Source organism: Piliocolobus tephrosceles, chromosome 17 (genome assembly GCF_002776525.5).
Source record: "Piliocolobus tephrosceles isolate RC106 chromosome 17, ASM277652v3, whole genome shotgun sequence".
Lineage (NCBI taxonomy): Eukaryota > Metazoa > Chordata > Mammalia > Primates > Cercopithecidae > Piliocolobus > Piliocolobus tephrosceles.
Genome location: NC_045450.1, coordinates 10,561,623 through 10,576,632, shown reverse-complemented (window position 1 = coordinate 10,576,632; position 15,010 = coordinate 10,561,623). Strand labels below are relative to the sequence as shown.

The 15,010-nt window shown below is 49.7% G+C and overlaps 1 protein-coding gene across 1 annotated transcript in view; it reads left to right on the top strand.

Moving 5' to 3' along the window:
• Positions 1-6,982: 6,982 nt before the first annotated feature.
• The window catches only part of EMP2 (epithelial membrane protein 2), a 53,963-nt gene continuing 45,935 nt past the window's right edge, over positions 6,983-15,010 (top strand). The window contains exon 1 of the mRNA XM_023231134.2: positions 6,983-7,065. The gene's annotated coding sequence lies outside the window, so the exon portion shown is untranslated. The remainder of the gene's footprint in view (positions 7,066-15,010) is intronic.

Sequence of the window (15,010 nt, the reverse complement as noted above, 5' to 3'; positions counted from 1 at the left end):
TCCGCCCGTCTCGACCTCCCAAAGTGCTGGGATTACAGGCTTGAGCCACCGCGCCAAGCCTCTTTTTCTCATTTTCATATGGGCACTGTAAAGACTAGTGGGCCTGGGTGCAGTGGCTCACACCTGTCATCCCAGCACTTTGGGAGGCCGAGGCAGGAGGATCATTTGAACCCAGGAATTTGAGACCAGCCTGGGCAAAATAGTGACACTTCATCTCTGCATAAAATAAGAAAATTAGCCGAGCATGGTGGCACATACATGCAGTCCCAGCTACTCAGGTGGCTGAGGCAGGAGGATTACTTGAGCCCAGGAGTTTGAGGCTGTGGTGAGCTATGATCTCACCACTGCATTCCAGCCTGAGCCACAGAGTGAGACCTCCATTTCTAATTATAATGATAATCATCATAATAATAATACAATAATAAATAATAATAATAAAAATTAAATAAAAATTTAAAAGACTAATAGGAACACTGATTGTTCAGCCACTATGTGAAGACATTGGTGGAAAAGCCCACGGGTACGATAGATGAAACGTCTGCTCTTGGTAAGCTTGTGTTCTACTGGGGAATGAAGACAACAAGTAAGAAAGCACACGCTTGAAAAAATACAAATGAAATTACAGATTGGAAACAACATTATGGAAGAAAAGCCCTTCACGTGAGCATCTCCACTGTGCTGGTTGCTGACGGCAGAGGCTGGAGTCTGGAGGCTGAGACTGCCTTATCTCGGACCCCCACCTCTCAGAGGACATCAAACAAGGGAGGAACCAACAAGAGCAAACAGACATAGCCTGTGTCCAAAAGGATTTTAATCCCACATTACGAGGGAGTTCCAGAATGTCAATGTATAAGGCCTTTAAGATCAAGAATCTCATTCATCCAGAATAGTTTACATACCTTGCTGCCAGGAGGAGAGAATGGGGAGGAATTCCTAGGGCTCCTCCCGCCATGTCATTCTTTGAATTTTGAACTGTTAGACCATGCATGGGGCAGTAGGGTAGAAATGGAAGGCATCCTTACTTCCCCAGATCCAAAAATTCATAAGGATGTGAGAGTTTGGCCAGAGTCCTAAGGCTGAAGTTGCCTGCGGGGCGGGTAGGCAACTGAGGTCACTGGGATTAGGAAGATATTTCCATGGTTATATAGCCTAAGAGACACCTCACAAAAAGATACCCAGTAATCTTGGAAAGAAAAATAAAACATAGATCAATATGAAGAAGGATAATGAGCAGAACTGACCAGGGTTGGTTAGTGAGTTCCATGAGATCAGGGGGTTTTGGGGACAAGTTGGTTCACTCATTGCTGTATTCCCAATGTCTCCAATAATGTCTGGCACACGGCAGATTCAAAATATGTACACATTGAGTAATTGGAAAAAACCACTTTTGGCAGAAGGGAAAGAAATTTTTTGTAAAATTAAAAGAATATATTTAGAAAAGCACAAGGATGGTGCAGTGGCTCACGCATGTAATCCTAGCGCTTTGAGAGGCCGAGGTGTGGGGATTGCCTGAGCTCAGGAGTTCGAGACCAGCTTGAACAACATAGTGAAACCCCGTCTCTAATAAAAATGTAAAAATTAGCTGGGTGTAGTGGTGGGTGCCTGTAATCCCAGCACTTTGGGAGGCTGAGACGGGCAGATCACGAGGTCAGGAGATCGAGACCATCCTGGCTAACATGGTGAAACCCCGTCTCTACTAAAAATACAAAAAAAATTAGTTGGGCATGGTGGCGGGCGCCTGTAGTTCCAGCTACCGGGGAGGCTGAGGCAGGAGAAGGGCGTGAATCCGGGAGGCGGAACTTGCAGTGAGCTGAGGTGGCGCCACTGCACTCCAGCCTGGGCGACAGAACAAGACTCCATCTCAAAAAAAAAAAAAAAAAAAAAAGAAAGAAAAGAAAAGAAAAGAACAGAAGAAAAGAAAAGAAAAGAGAAAAGAAAAGAAGAAGGATGCTCTCATAGAATGAAGTATCGCTTTTATGACTGTACTTGGGATCCTGGAAAAATGACAGCCCACTCCTGGGACATTATTAACAACAGAAACATCTTTTTTTCTTCTTCTTTGCAGAACTTTTCAGTGCCAAACTGTTCTTTTCAGAAGACAGGTCTAGAGAGCTGGCCTCCATCCTCCTTGCCATTCTGGGGACACCTGGGGACTTTCTTCTGTGAGTTGCCAAGAACATCCGAGGAGCCACGCCGGGTCCCAGACGTTTGGGTAGTGATGGTTCTGGTGGTGGAGCACAACCCCCACCCCCTGCTTCCTGTTATGCTTTCTGACCATATTTCAGGGAAATTCAAATCTGGGAGGGCTCTGAGGCTCCATCCCTGTGGTGCCAAACCTCCTGATGAAAACAGAACCAGAGTCAAGCAGCCAGATGTTTCTATAATGGGAAAAGCCTGGGCACAGCCACTTACCTTTGTTCTACTCACAGACATTTGCATTCATTTCATGTGATGGCTTTAGGAGACATGAAACAGCCTAAGACAGCATGGTTTGGGGCTGTTTCTCCAGAAGTTTGGAAATTCTGTGGTTGTTGCCTTTGGTCCTTAGTCAAACCCTCTTTGTTGTAAGTCAGATGGACACTATTTGTACTGTTCATTCTTATTGCATTGGCAGGATGTTTTATGACAGCAGTTTGTAGGTATTTCTGTGACAGAAATCAGAGACAGAAGGAAGCAGGAAAGGTCAGACTCCAAACGTATGGCTCTACCCTCTGACTCATGGGGAGAAGCTATGAGACCCAGAGCTCTGAGCTTTAAGTCGGATGATACTAGGGCTTGAAATCATTATCTCCATCCTTCCCCCAACCCAGTCTGTGGAGGTGGGCAACAGGGAGGAAATGGCTTCCAGAAAGCATGTGTCTCAGATCCCACTCAAGGAATTCCGATTTCCTGACTTTCATACAGTAAGGACTTGGGGGCTACCTAACCGTCTGTCTCACATCAAGATGGTAGCCAGCTGAGCCACACTTAGAAGTGCCTTTGTGGCCAGACATGGTGGCTCACGCCTGTAATCCCAGCACTTTGGGAGGCTGAGGTGGGTGGATCACCTGAGGTCAGGAGTTTGAGACCAGCCCGGCTGACATGGTGAAACCCCATCTCTACTAAAAATACAAAAATTAGCCAGGCATGGTGGCAGGCACCTGTAATCCCAGCTACTCAGGAGGCTGAGGCAGGAGAATTGCTTGAACCCAGGAGGCTGAGGTTGCAGTGAGCTGAGACTGTGCCATTGCACTCCAGCCTGGGCGAGAAAGCGAGATTCTGTCTCAAAAAAAAAAAAAAAAGAAGCAAGTCATTAGGTGCAGCCTACTCTCAAGGGGAGAGAATTACACAAAGGCATGAATACCAGGAGGCAGGGGCATGGGAGTCATCTTAGCAGCCTATGCACCAGTTTGTTTTCAGCTGAAACAGCCACTGAATGGAAGTTAGTAAAACCCCTGGTATCTGTTAAGATTCAGCTAACCCACCAACCAAAAGTGGGTTATGATGGTTGAATCACATTCATATTCAATCTATTCCCATCAGGAGTTTGTGGCTATTTGAAAAAATCTTCATCCTTCTTAACAAGAGTCCACATTGTCTTCTCCATGACCTGTGCTGCTACAACACTGAGTTCTGTTCGGCTTTCTTAAGGTTGGGGATCTGATTTGCACCCAGGCCTGGGCACCCCTAGTCATTCCTTCTAAGAACAAGAAAGAGTGAACAGGATCCAGTTACAAGAGACTGCAGAACCCTAAAATGTTCAAGCCAGAAAAGACACAAGAGAGATCACTGCATAATCAATTATCTTCTATCCCACCCTGAACCGAGCCCCCATCCTCGGTGACTTTCCATACCTTCAAATACCTTCCTTACAGTTCTTTCTCTCTCTCCATATAGACCAGATACTGCTGTGAAACAAACAACCATGAACCGCAGTGGCATGCAACAATTAGCATGCATTTCTCGTTTACATGTCTGTGGCTTGACTGGAGTAGCTCTGTGTCTCTGACGGAAGTTCTGTAGGTCCTTTAGGGTAGCTCTACTCCACATGCCTTTCATTTTCTGGGACCGCTAAGCTACCAGAGGTATACTATGCTCATGGAAATGGCAAAAGAGAGAGAGGGCAAATCCTACCACCCAGGCACCCTTCCATTCTTTGTGTGTGTCATCTTTGCTAATATCTCATTGGCCAAAGCAAGTCACACGGCCAAGATCAAGCTCAAGTTGAGGAATATACTCCTTCCACCATGAGGCTATGGCTAGAGTCGGGATGTATACTACTACTATAAGGGGCTGAAGGACTGGGACCAGAACTCAATCAAACACACTTTTACTTTCCCCCACACCAAGTTCATTATCGAAACACCAGAAGCAGGAATACAAGCAGGTATGGGGCAGGTTTCTGTGTCCCATCTTCCTAGAGGGACAGGAGTATATTTAAATACAGAAAACAAAGAATAGCAAGTAGCAGGTGAATGGGACACACAGGTTGGGCTCTGGAGAGAGTTTAGAAACAAGGGAGAGGCACAATTGGCCCGTTTTTTTCTCTGGGTCTTGGAGAGGGATCTTGGGGGTCTGGACAGGTTCTTCCCTGTTGGGACACACCCTATCAGCTGGTGGCTTGGGAGATAGTACAGGGAGGAGGCATCTCCTGGCTCTGAATCAGAGTGAGAACATGACACTTTTTTCCAATGATCTTGCAATAGTTCTGATAACAGGAAAAAGACTTCTCTGTGTTAGCATGCTTTTAACATCTTGCTGATCACCCCCACTGTTTTTTTTAAGAGACAGGGTCTTGCTATGTTGCCTAGGCTGCCTCGGAACTCTTAGGCTCGAGCAATCCTCCAACCTCAGCCTCCCAAGCAGCTGGGATTACCAGTAAGCACCACCACACCTGGCTCCCTTTTAATAGACCCTAAACCTCAGATTCACGGACTCTTTCAGGCAACAGTATCTGGCTACAATTTACTAACACTGTTTTATTTCAATAGTGTTTATATTTATAAGTTTGTTTTCTATTCTTGGCAGATGGCCCTGGTTTCCTGTTTACCATGGCAATATAGGGCTTTCTTTTCAAATAAACAAAATAAACAGGGTTAATTTAAAGAAAGCAAGTGAATACTAGTTCAGGTGGAAGGTGGATATGGCAAAATTACAGCTTGAGTGTGGTTAGCATTTGGTAAATAGTGATAGGGTGGAAAGAGGAGAATGGGGTTTGCTGCAGTGAGTCTGGGTTCAAACCCCAACTTTATCAATTGCATAGAACCTTTGGGTAAGTTACTGGTGTAGCTTCTCTGAGCCTTAGTTTCTTCACGGATAAAATGAGGGCAACTTGTTTTGCAGGGCTGCCATGTTCTATTGAAGGTTATGTTTGTAAAGTAACGGGCACACACTAAGCCCTCAGCAAATGCAGAAACCTGCCTGCTCCATCCCCTACCTGGCCTTTCCATTTTGGGAGACTTTGGGGTTTTCTCTGTCCTCCACATGGCACAGGCAGGTAGGTGGGCCCTGCCTGGCCCTCCTCTATAGCAACCAGACCTCACTCTCCTCCCCTTTTATGGAGGAAGAAGACTCAGTTCCTATTCGTGCCTTCCTGTCCCCTCTCCAGGTCCAAACACACACACACACACACACACACACACACACACACACACACACACACAATTATACACACACAATTATCTTGGGGAATGAGAGTCTTGGTTAACAATAGAATTAAAGGAGATTTGGCAGGTCAGACCCTAGGCCAACTTGGGAAGCTCAAGGCTTGGGGGAGGGGATGGCCCTTTAGAGGGGGTCTCAAATCCCCCAAGAATCTCTGATTTAGACCCAGGAAGGCCCTCTCATGACAGAGCTCCTCAGCAGCATTAAAAAAAAGATGCTCAACAGAAAATATAAATATGGAGTCCAACCAGAGCACATGATTGCACAATAAATTAACATTTCTTAAAAGGGTTTCTCCTTCTCTTGTCAGTGGCACAAGTCAATTGCCTTGTATTCTGGGGTATGTGCAAGTAACATGAACTTGTTACATTAAAAGTTTTAAAATATACTGTTATATGTTGTGACCCTGTTTTGGAATTTCTTCAATTGTAAAAATACGCTGACTCCCACTCCCTCTTTCCACACACAGGATGGGGCTCACGCGCCTCTGGTCTCCTCCCCCGTCCTCCCAAGAGACCCTAGAGCAGATCAGCCCTCCCAGTTTCCAGATGGGGAAACTGAGGCTGGAAAGAAAGGCAGTTCCTTTGATGTCATTTCCAGGGACACTGACTTCCAGGACTGTGGGTTGAAAGGCTGTGGGGAGTGGTTTGTGTGAGTGTGAATGTGAGTATGTATGTGTGTGTGTGTATTGGTGGGGGTAGTGAACGGGGTGGGGGGGTCCTGGAAGAGTCTAAAGACTGGTTGCTGGGCATGTCACACCAAGGCCAGAACTCCTGGTGAGATGATACAAATAACAATGGCTGACGTCTATGGAACAGGTACCATGAGCCAAGCACTGCGGACGTATTATCACCTTCAGACCTATAATCACTCCCATTTCCAGAAGAGGAAACTGAGGCAGGGGAGATTATGGACGAGCTCAGGAAGTTCATAAAAGGTCAGAGAAGGGGTTCTAGAGCCGGGAGCCCGGATTCCAAAACTCCTTAGGGAAGAGGAAGAAAAGGGGAGAAGAGGAGAGAAAAGAGAACGAGAGGGATGTGGAAACCTGCAGAGAAGGGAAGCCCCTTGCTCCTGGGAGCCTCCATTTCTCCCTCTTCCCCCGGGCCCGTGCCACCGGCTCCGCCCCAAACTTGGCCACAGAGCCGCAGGGAGGCGGGCGGGGACTGGGGGGCGCCAGGGCGCTCCAGGGCTCGGCCTTTCCCTCCAGAGCCCGCTCCCTTGGCCGGCGGCCCCTCCCACTCGGCTGTCCCGGCTCCTGACGTCACGGCCCGGGAGGCTGGACTGGGAAGGAGGGGCCCCGCAGCCAAGAGGGTGGAGGGAGGGCGCGCAGTCCCGGCCCAGAGCTTCAAAACAGCACGGCGGCCTCGCCTAGCACCCCTGCCGGTCCGTCGCTCCAGCAGCCAGCGCAGCCGCCAGCGCCGGGTGAGTTGCGGGCGCGCCCAGGGCGTGGGGCGACATCGGGGGGGCCCCGGGATCGCGTACGCCCGGACAGCAGGGACGCGACCCCTCCACTTACTGGACCGGGAGCAACCCCCGGAATTGGTGACAGTAACGGGAGGGCCGAGGTGCCACCCATGCCGCCGACCTCCAGTCTGCGCCACGCTCGCTCGGGCCCCCGAATTCCACTTCGCCACCCCGGGACAGCTTCCCACGCCTTTTGAGCCGAAGCGGGCGGGAAAAGTTTGGGGAGGAGTCAGGGCGCCTCCTCTCGACCCGCCGGACTCACACCCCGGGCCCTTGGAGTCCAGGGAGATCCCCAGGTCGCTTGAGGGACCCCCGGGCAGCGTCCCCAGCCTCACCGCTCGGGCAGGACTGGTGCGCCAGGCCGGGCCATCGGGTCCTCCTGGGCTGCGCACCCCTCTCGGCTCCCACCGCTGCTCCGTCGCGCCCCCGAGCGGCGAGGAGCGACTTCTTGGGGGTCAGGAGCGGTGGAGGAGCCCGGAGGTGCTGCTGGGATGACACCTCTCTCCCTGCCAACTCTAGTAGGGCTTGGGGGGCTTTAAAGAGGCGAGACCACACCCATGGGTTCCAGAGGGAGGGGAGGCTGCAGCTCGCGGGGTGTGGATTCTACGAGCTCAGCAAATCCGGAGACCTGAGCACGCTCCAGGGAGATCTTTTAGGTGAAGATGTGGAGCCGGACATGGGGACTCCGCCGACACCACAGGGCAAAGCTCTCCCTCCAGACCACGGAGTCCAACCCCTGCCAGCTTCAGGTTTGAGGAAGTGAGCACTGCCCCTCCCAAGCTTTGAGGGTGTGTGTGTGTGTGTGCACCTTGATCTTAAAATTCAGCTGTGTCTAAGTAAGGGGCTTGGAGAGGGACTTAAGAAGCTTCCAGTTCAAATACAGCGTGATTTATGAGACACCTAGAATAGGTTAATTTTATAGACAGAAAGTAGAATGGTAGTTGCCAGGGGCTGGGGGTACCTGAGAACTGGGAGTTACTGTTTAATGGGACAGAGTTTTTGTTGGGAAGGATGAACAAGTTTTGGGTATACATAGTGGCAATGGTTACACAGTATTGTGAAGGTATTTAATGCCACTGAATTGTATCCTTACCATCGGTTAAAATGATGATTATGATGTTATGCATATTTTATCATAAAATTTTTTTTTAAAGCCACCTCTAGCCACCTCTGCACTCCAATCTGAATCAGAGAGAAATCTAAGAACCCACATGCTATTGCTGGGCACCTCTTCCTGGAATTTGGCCTCCAGTTAAGAAAGCTTAAAGAGGACGAGGAAGGGAGGGGGTCCTGGTTTCCCAGGAGTCACACAAGGAGAAGGATGGCGACCTGAGCTGCTGGAGGTTTGCAGTTGGCTGGTGCTCTCCCTTCGTCTCCATTTCTCCCTGGGAGCCTCACCCCTGAGCTGTTTCCAGCACACTCTCCTGTTGCAAGTGGGGAAACAGGCTAGAGATCTAAGTCGGTTTGCTTAAGGCCACTGACCTGGTAAATGCAAAGAACTAAACCCTGAACCTCCATCTGCCTCCCAAGCCCTTCCCTTCTTTCCACCTGGAGATGCCCTGCTGGTTTGCAGGGAATGAGGGGAGACCCTTCTGGGGAAAACAGGGCGTGGATGCCCACGGGGGCCTTGGCAGATGCCAAGATCACAGCCCAAGGGAGAGGCATGGAGGTGGCAGGAAGGTGCAGAACCTGTTTTCCCACTGAGGGTTTTTGGATCTCACCACCTCCATCCCGTGGGGAAGCAGGGAGTCGAGTAGGAGGCAGAGGGCTGGCCACATAGCTTGGAGCCTCCTCTGCCCCTCAAGTGGAGAGATTGAGGTGCGCCTGAAATCCAGAGAATGTGTTTGTGTTGGAAACACGGAGTTGACCAGCTGAGTGGTTGAGGGCAGGGCAAGGCGGAAACATCCCTGTGAGGAGGGTGAGGCTTGGGGCTGACACTGCGCCACCCCGGGCGGGAGGAGGGGGTGCACCCACTCTGCCTGGCACCACCCCAGATTAGGGTCTAGCTAATGAGGGGCTAAAAGGGCTTGGTGGCATTTTATTGTGGCTACGGAACACATCCATTTAGCAACCCGTCCCTGCTTCTCCACCCCCACCCCAGTAATGGCATTTAAATCCCTTCTTCCTGGAACGGAAGTGAATGTTTCACCTCAGTTTCTTTCCTCTGCCTTTCACATAATATCTTCATAGTAGGAGCTAAAACCACATGCATATGTGTACAGACTCCCCATTTTCCAGCAACAGGTAATTCACAGGGCGGATCAACCAGCCCATTTTTCACCCTAGGCATAGAGTAACACTCTCCTGCGCTCGCCTCTGCTATACAGCCTTCCAGGTCGGTGGAGGGCACAGCAAAGGCCACTTCTTTGTCATAGTAAACTGCGCCACACGGGACCAGGAGGGGAAGTCTGTCGAGATGAAAATATATAAATGTCTTTCCAGGCTAGATGGGCTGGCACTGGACTGCTGGCTGCTTGGTGAGGTTTGTTTGGGAAGCAGGAGTCCAGCTACTCTCCTTTTGCGGGGAGCGGGGGAGTCAGATAATTGTGTGTGTGTGTGTGTGTTTGTGTGTGTGTGTGTGTCAACATGTGGCTGCTTCCCAGCTCTGTAGCCAAGTGGGGACTCTGACACCGGCTACAGGGGCTAAGGTGGGGATGGAGCGGGTCTCTCCAGCCATGGGAGTTCCAGACGGGAGGAGGTGACGTTACTTACCCAAAGGTGGGGTGGGGCCCCAGGCACTGGGATTGAGGAGGCAGAGCTCTCCCAGAGAAGAGAGTTAACGGCCAGCCTCGGGATGCCTGTGCAGGAGGAGGAGGGTGTGTGTGTGTGTCGGGATGTCTCAGGAGGGCAGGTGATTGGCAGCTGCAGGTGGAATGAAGAAAGAGGGCAGTTGGCATCATAGAAAGGACTGGAGGCCTGACTCTTGGACAGTGGCCTCAGCATGTGCAGGGAAGGAATGGGGATTGGTGTGGTGGTGGACGGAAGAGGAGTCTTCCCTTCTCACCCCAGGAGTGGTGAAGTCTGGTTCCCTGCAGAAGTTAGCCAAAGAGTGCAATTTCGGCAGCACTGTGGCAGGAATCAGATGCATCTGGCTCTTGTTAGGGACAGGCCGGGGGGAGTCTAAAAATATCAGAGGCAGAGCTGCCACCCAGCGAGAGTGCCGGGCTGGTAACCTGACACCTGGGCGGAGGCTGGTGGTGGTGAGGAGGGCACCCGTCCTGCTTTGCTCCAGAGGTACTCATGCTCCTCCAGGTGCCTGAAAGGGTGAGCGCTCACTGCATTCGGGACAGCCCTGGGCTAAGACTGGAGAATTTCAGGGCATAAGGACCTTAGAAAGTCCCAGGATGACACTGACAGCTAGGGACACTCAGAGAGGTGGAGTGACTTGCCCAGGTCACACAGCAATTTGGTAGCCAACCCAGGACTAGAACTAGGTCACAGCTGAGGGCAGTTTGGTGGGATTCCAGGCCCAGGTCCCCAGGGCCTGGGACCCTTGTAGCACGTGTCATCTGTCCAGGATGCTGGATTTCCGTGCTCCCGTGCTGATGGGACAATGGTGAGCAAGAGCCCTGCTCAGGCAGTAGCTCACTTCCCATTGAGCACTGGGTTGCTCCCGGGCAAAGCTGTTGAACCCTGGGAATGCTGGCCCATCTTGGGGCAGGATATAGGGAGGAAGGAGGCTGGAGGAGAACTGGCTGAATAAGTCCCTCCCTCCTTCCCGTGCAGAGACACTGTTGGTTTTGTTCATGCAGTATCTCCGGTGCTTAATGAGTAGTTGTTAAAGTGAATAATTGAATTCCTGGGGCCCTCATCTTCCTTGGCAAGCTGGGCTTCTGTTGATGTAAAAGGGACTGAGGATGAAGAAGAGACTTCTCCAGTTTCTGCTCTTTAGGGACAGGCTAGATGACATCAGCTTCTAGAAGCTTCCTGGAACTCTGGGTCCAGAGCTGAGGGAGGGGTCACCACGGTGACATTTGACACCAGGATTGTCCTGAGAAATCTAGGATGCAAAATAGCCATCACCATGCGGGATATAAAGACAGACAAGCCAAGCCCCTCAGTGCAGACCGCTCATAGTCTAAGATCAAGCAAGGTTTTCCCAATAGCAAAGTCGTGTGCTTTGAAGATTTCTCTTTCTGACGACCTGATCACAAACTTCTCTGAACTGTCTTTCCTCAAAATGCAATGAATTTAAAAAATTTGCAGTGAATAAATAAGACCCAAAGTTTTTTTGTTGATCTTATGAATGTTTTCCAAAACGTGTTACCGCTGGTGGCACACAAGATCATTCTCAAAGTTCCATGACATAAACACAGAAAAGAATAATGATGGCTTCCTCTTGATTGGTATTGGGGGAAAAAATGTAAGTAGCACACAAACCCACGGTTTCACAGATACCTCTGCTTAGGTTGAAACAAAAGTTGATGCTGTAAACTTTAAAACAGTTTAAGATACTCAAAGAATTTAGGTAATAAGCACAGTGGTCCTTGCATTTGGCAAAAATCTGAGTACTAGAGTGCCTGCTTTTTGGGAGACGGTTTTATAAGAGGGGCTGGGATGGACGTGTCGCACTTTTCTGAAACACGACTCATCCTGAAAGATTTTCTGAGAGCTCCCAGACCAAGCCCCTCTTTTGCAAAGAGGCCCCTATGTTCAGCTTCAGACCGAGACCTGCCACTTAACTTCCAAGGGAGTCCCTTCATTTTTAATGAGGGTCATGATTCCACTCTGATGACCTTCGCCAGTTGTCTGAGGATCAGAGGAGGTGATACATTGATGCACATGGAAGTGGCTTGATTTGTTTGTGGTTTGCTTGAAGCAAAGGAAGGCTGAGGGAGAGGTTGGCTTCTTTACTTTAATCTTGATGGGTTATGATTAAGCAACTCTGTGCAATGAGCTGCTGCAGGCTTTGGCAATACAATGGGAAATTTCCCTGTCTTTAGAGGAGGTTATCATCTAGCATTGGGGGTGACAAGTCCAAGAATGCAGGGTACGGCCATAAGATGTGGTTTCAGGGAAGCCCACCATATGTGGTGTGCAAAGGTTTCCTGAAGCTCGTGGTGTTGGAGATGGGCTTGGGAGGATGTTTCAAATTCCCCAAGCAGTGAGGGTTCCAGAAAGGTCAGGCAATAAGGAACAGTGAGAGAGTAGGCAGAGGTTAGCTAGATCTCGTGGCACACACCTATATTCCCAGCTACTCGGGAGGCTGGGGCGGGAGGATTGCTTGAACCCAGGGCTTTGAGGCTGCCACTTCAAGGCTGCTGACAGTTTGAGGATGCAGTGAGCTATGATTGTTCCACATACTCCAGCCTGGGAGACAGAGTGAAACCCATGTCTTAAATTAAAAAATATATATATATATATGGGCTGGGCGCAGTGGCTCACACCTGCAATCCCAGCAGTTTGGGAGGCCAAGGTGGGCAGATCGTGAGGTCAGGAGATCGAGACCATCCTGGCTAACACGGTGAAACCCTGTCTCTACCAAAAATACAAAAAAATTAGCCAGGCATGGTGGCACGCACCTGTAGTCCCAGCTACGCAGGAGGCTGAGGCAGGAGAATGGTGTGAACCCGGGAGACAGAGCTTGCAGTGAGCCGAGATTGCGCCACTGCACTCCAGCCTGGGTGACAGAAAAAAAAAAAACTATAATTTTTAAAAAGAAAAGGCAGAGATTGTGAGCAGGGACCCTGCTGGAGGAGAAGTGGGTGCCTGGTTTGTCTTCAGTGCTGGGTACATGAAGGGAGGGAGATGGAGCAGGGAGGGATGAGCAGGGCCACAGTGTGCAGCCAGCTTCCCTTCCACATCCCCAAGAGTGTGGCTAAGGAGGCAGGTGTGAGGATGCTCATGGAGCATTATTGGAATAGAATATCCAGTGATAGATAAGAAACAGAGAAAAGGAAAAGTGGAAGCAACTTACATATCCATCAGCCATTTTGCAGAATGTTTTACAGCAGTTAAAAAGAACAAGGGACCGGGCGCGGTAGCTCACGCCTCTAATCCCAGCACTTTGGGAGACCGAGGCAGGCGGATCACTTGAGTTCAGGAGTTCAAGATCAGCCTGGTCAATCTAGTGAAACCCCATCTCTACCAAAAATACAAAAATTAGTTGGGCGTGGTGGTGTGCGCCTGTAATCCCAGCTACTTGGGAGGCTGAGGCACAAGAATCGCTTGAACCTGGGAGATGGGGGTGGCAGTGAGCCGAGATCGTGCTACTGTACTCCAGCCTGGGTGACAGAGCAAGACTCTGTCTCAGAAAAAAAAAAAAAAAAAAACAACAGAAAACAAGGTTTATCTATTGTACCCATATGGAAAGTGCTTTATGGCATTACTGAGTTTTAAAAAAGCACAACTAGAAGAAGTATATGTGGGAAAATGTATTATTCATATAAACATAAACAGAAATTCTTGTTGTATTTTCTGTGGCTTCACATGTTTATATGAGGAACAATGTCTGGAAGGAGACTTCGGAGTAGGTCTGTGTGGTTGTCTCTGATGGGAGGGGAGGGAAGGAACTGGATTGAAAGGATACAATCTTATCTCAAGTCTTATCTGTAACCAAGAGAGTATCTTCATGAATTACCGACTTCAATAATAATGCACTCATTTTCCCTGAGCTTGGTAAGCAATGGAGGTCGTGCAGGTGTGAGGATGGGGAGAGATGATGCGTTTGACTGTGGGGGGTCAGAGACTCCGTGGATAGACCAGTTAGGAACTGTTTTGGAAGTCCAGAGACAAGGAAATGGTAACCAATCTGAGCAGGTGTTGTCCAGTCCCCATGAAGCATCCGCCTTGGAACATCACATTGCAGATGCCAACGAACATAATGTGTTCCCAGTGTGGTTGCTGTCCACGGGGGTTAACCGCGGCTAGGTGTGGTGGCTCAGGCCTGTAGTTTTAGAACTTTGAGAGGCTTAGGCAGGAGGATTGCTTGAGCACAGGAGTTTGAGACCAGCCTGGGCAACATAATGAGACCCTGTTTCTACAAAAAAAATAGAAAAATGAGCCAGGCATGGTGACACGCACCAGTAGTCCCAGCTGCTCTGAAGGCTGAGGTGGGAGGATCGCTTGAGCCCAGGAGTTTGAGGCTGCAATGAGCTGAGATTGCACCACTGCCCTCTAGCCTGGGTGACAGAGCAAGACCCCATCTCTTTAAAAAAACAAAAACAAAAAAACTAACAAACGCATGCTGACCACTCCCTTCCACTGTGAAGCGAAGGGTTCTGTTTCTCTCCTAGAACTGATGGAGGAGAAGCTTTGGGGTCCCAGTTGTCTTATAGTGGACATTTGTCTTTGGAGTGGGGATGGGAGCTGCTCTAACTCATCACAGTGTTCCAGCCTTGAGGTCCTCATCTGTCCCAGAATGAGTGCTTCGTAATTGTGGCATGAATAAAATGGTGTCTGCTGAAGGGTGACAGGTGCATTCTGAAGACAGTAGGCAGATGCCAGTGGGATCAGAGAATTGGATTGTGGGGTGCTGCAGGGGGCTGTGTACAAACATGTGGAGGGTCAAGGGGATACAGTTTGCAAACTGACTCCCAGGCTGTGACATTTTTTTCCAGAGAGAATCCTTAATTCCTGAACTTGGGAGTTCTGTGACAGGTCATCTGTGCTGATTTATTCCTCATGTGTTCATTCTAACATTTATTGGCCACGTACTATGAGCCGGGCAGTGAACAAAAATAGACTCGGCCCCTGTAATGGAATTTATCTAGCAGTGGATGGAAGATCGTCTATGGGAGGGTCAAGAGAAACCCAAATCTTTTTTTTTTTTTTTTTTTTTTGAGACAGGATCTTGCTGGGTCACCCAGGCTGGAGTGCAGTGGTGCCGTCATAGCTCACAGCAGCCTCAAACACCCGGGCTTAAGTGATCCTCTGTCCTCAGCCTCCCAAAGTGCTGGGATTA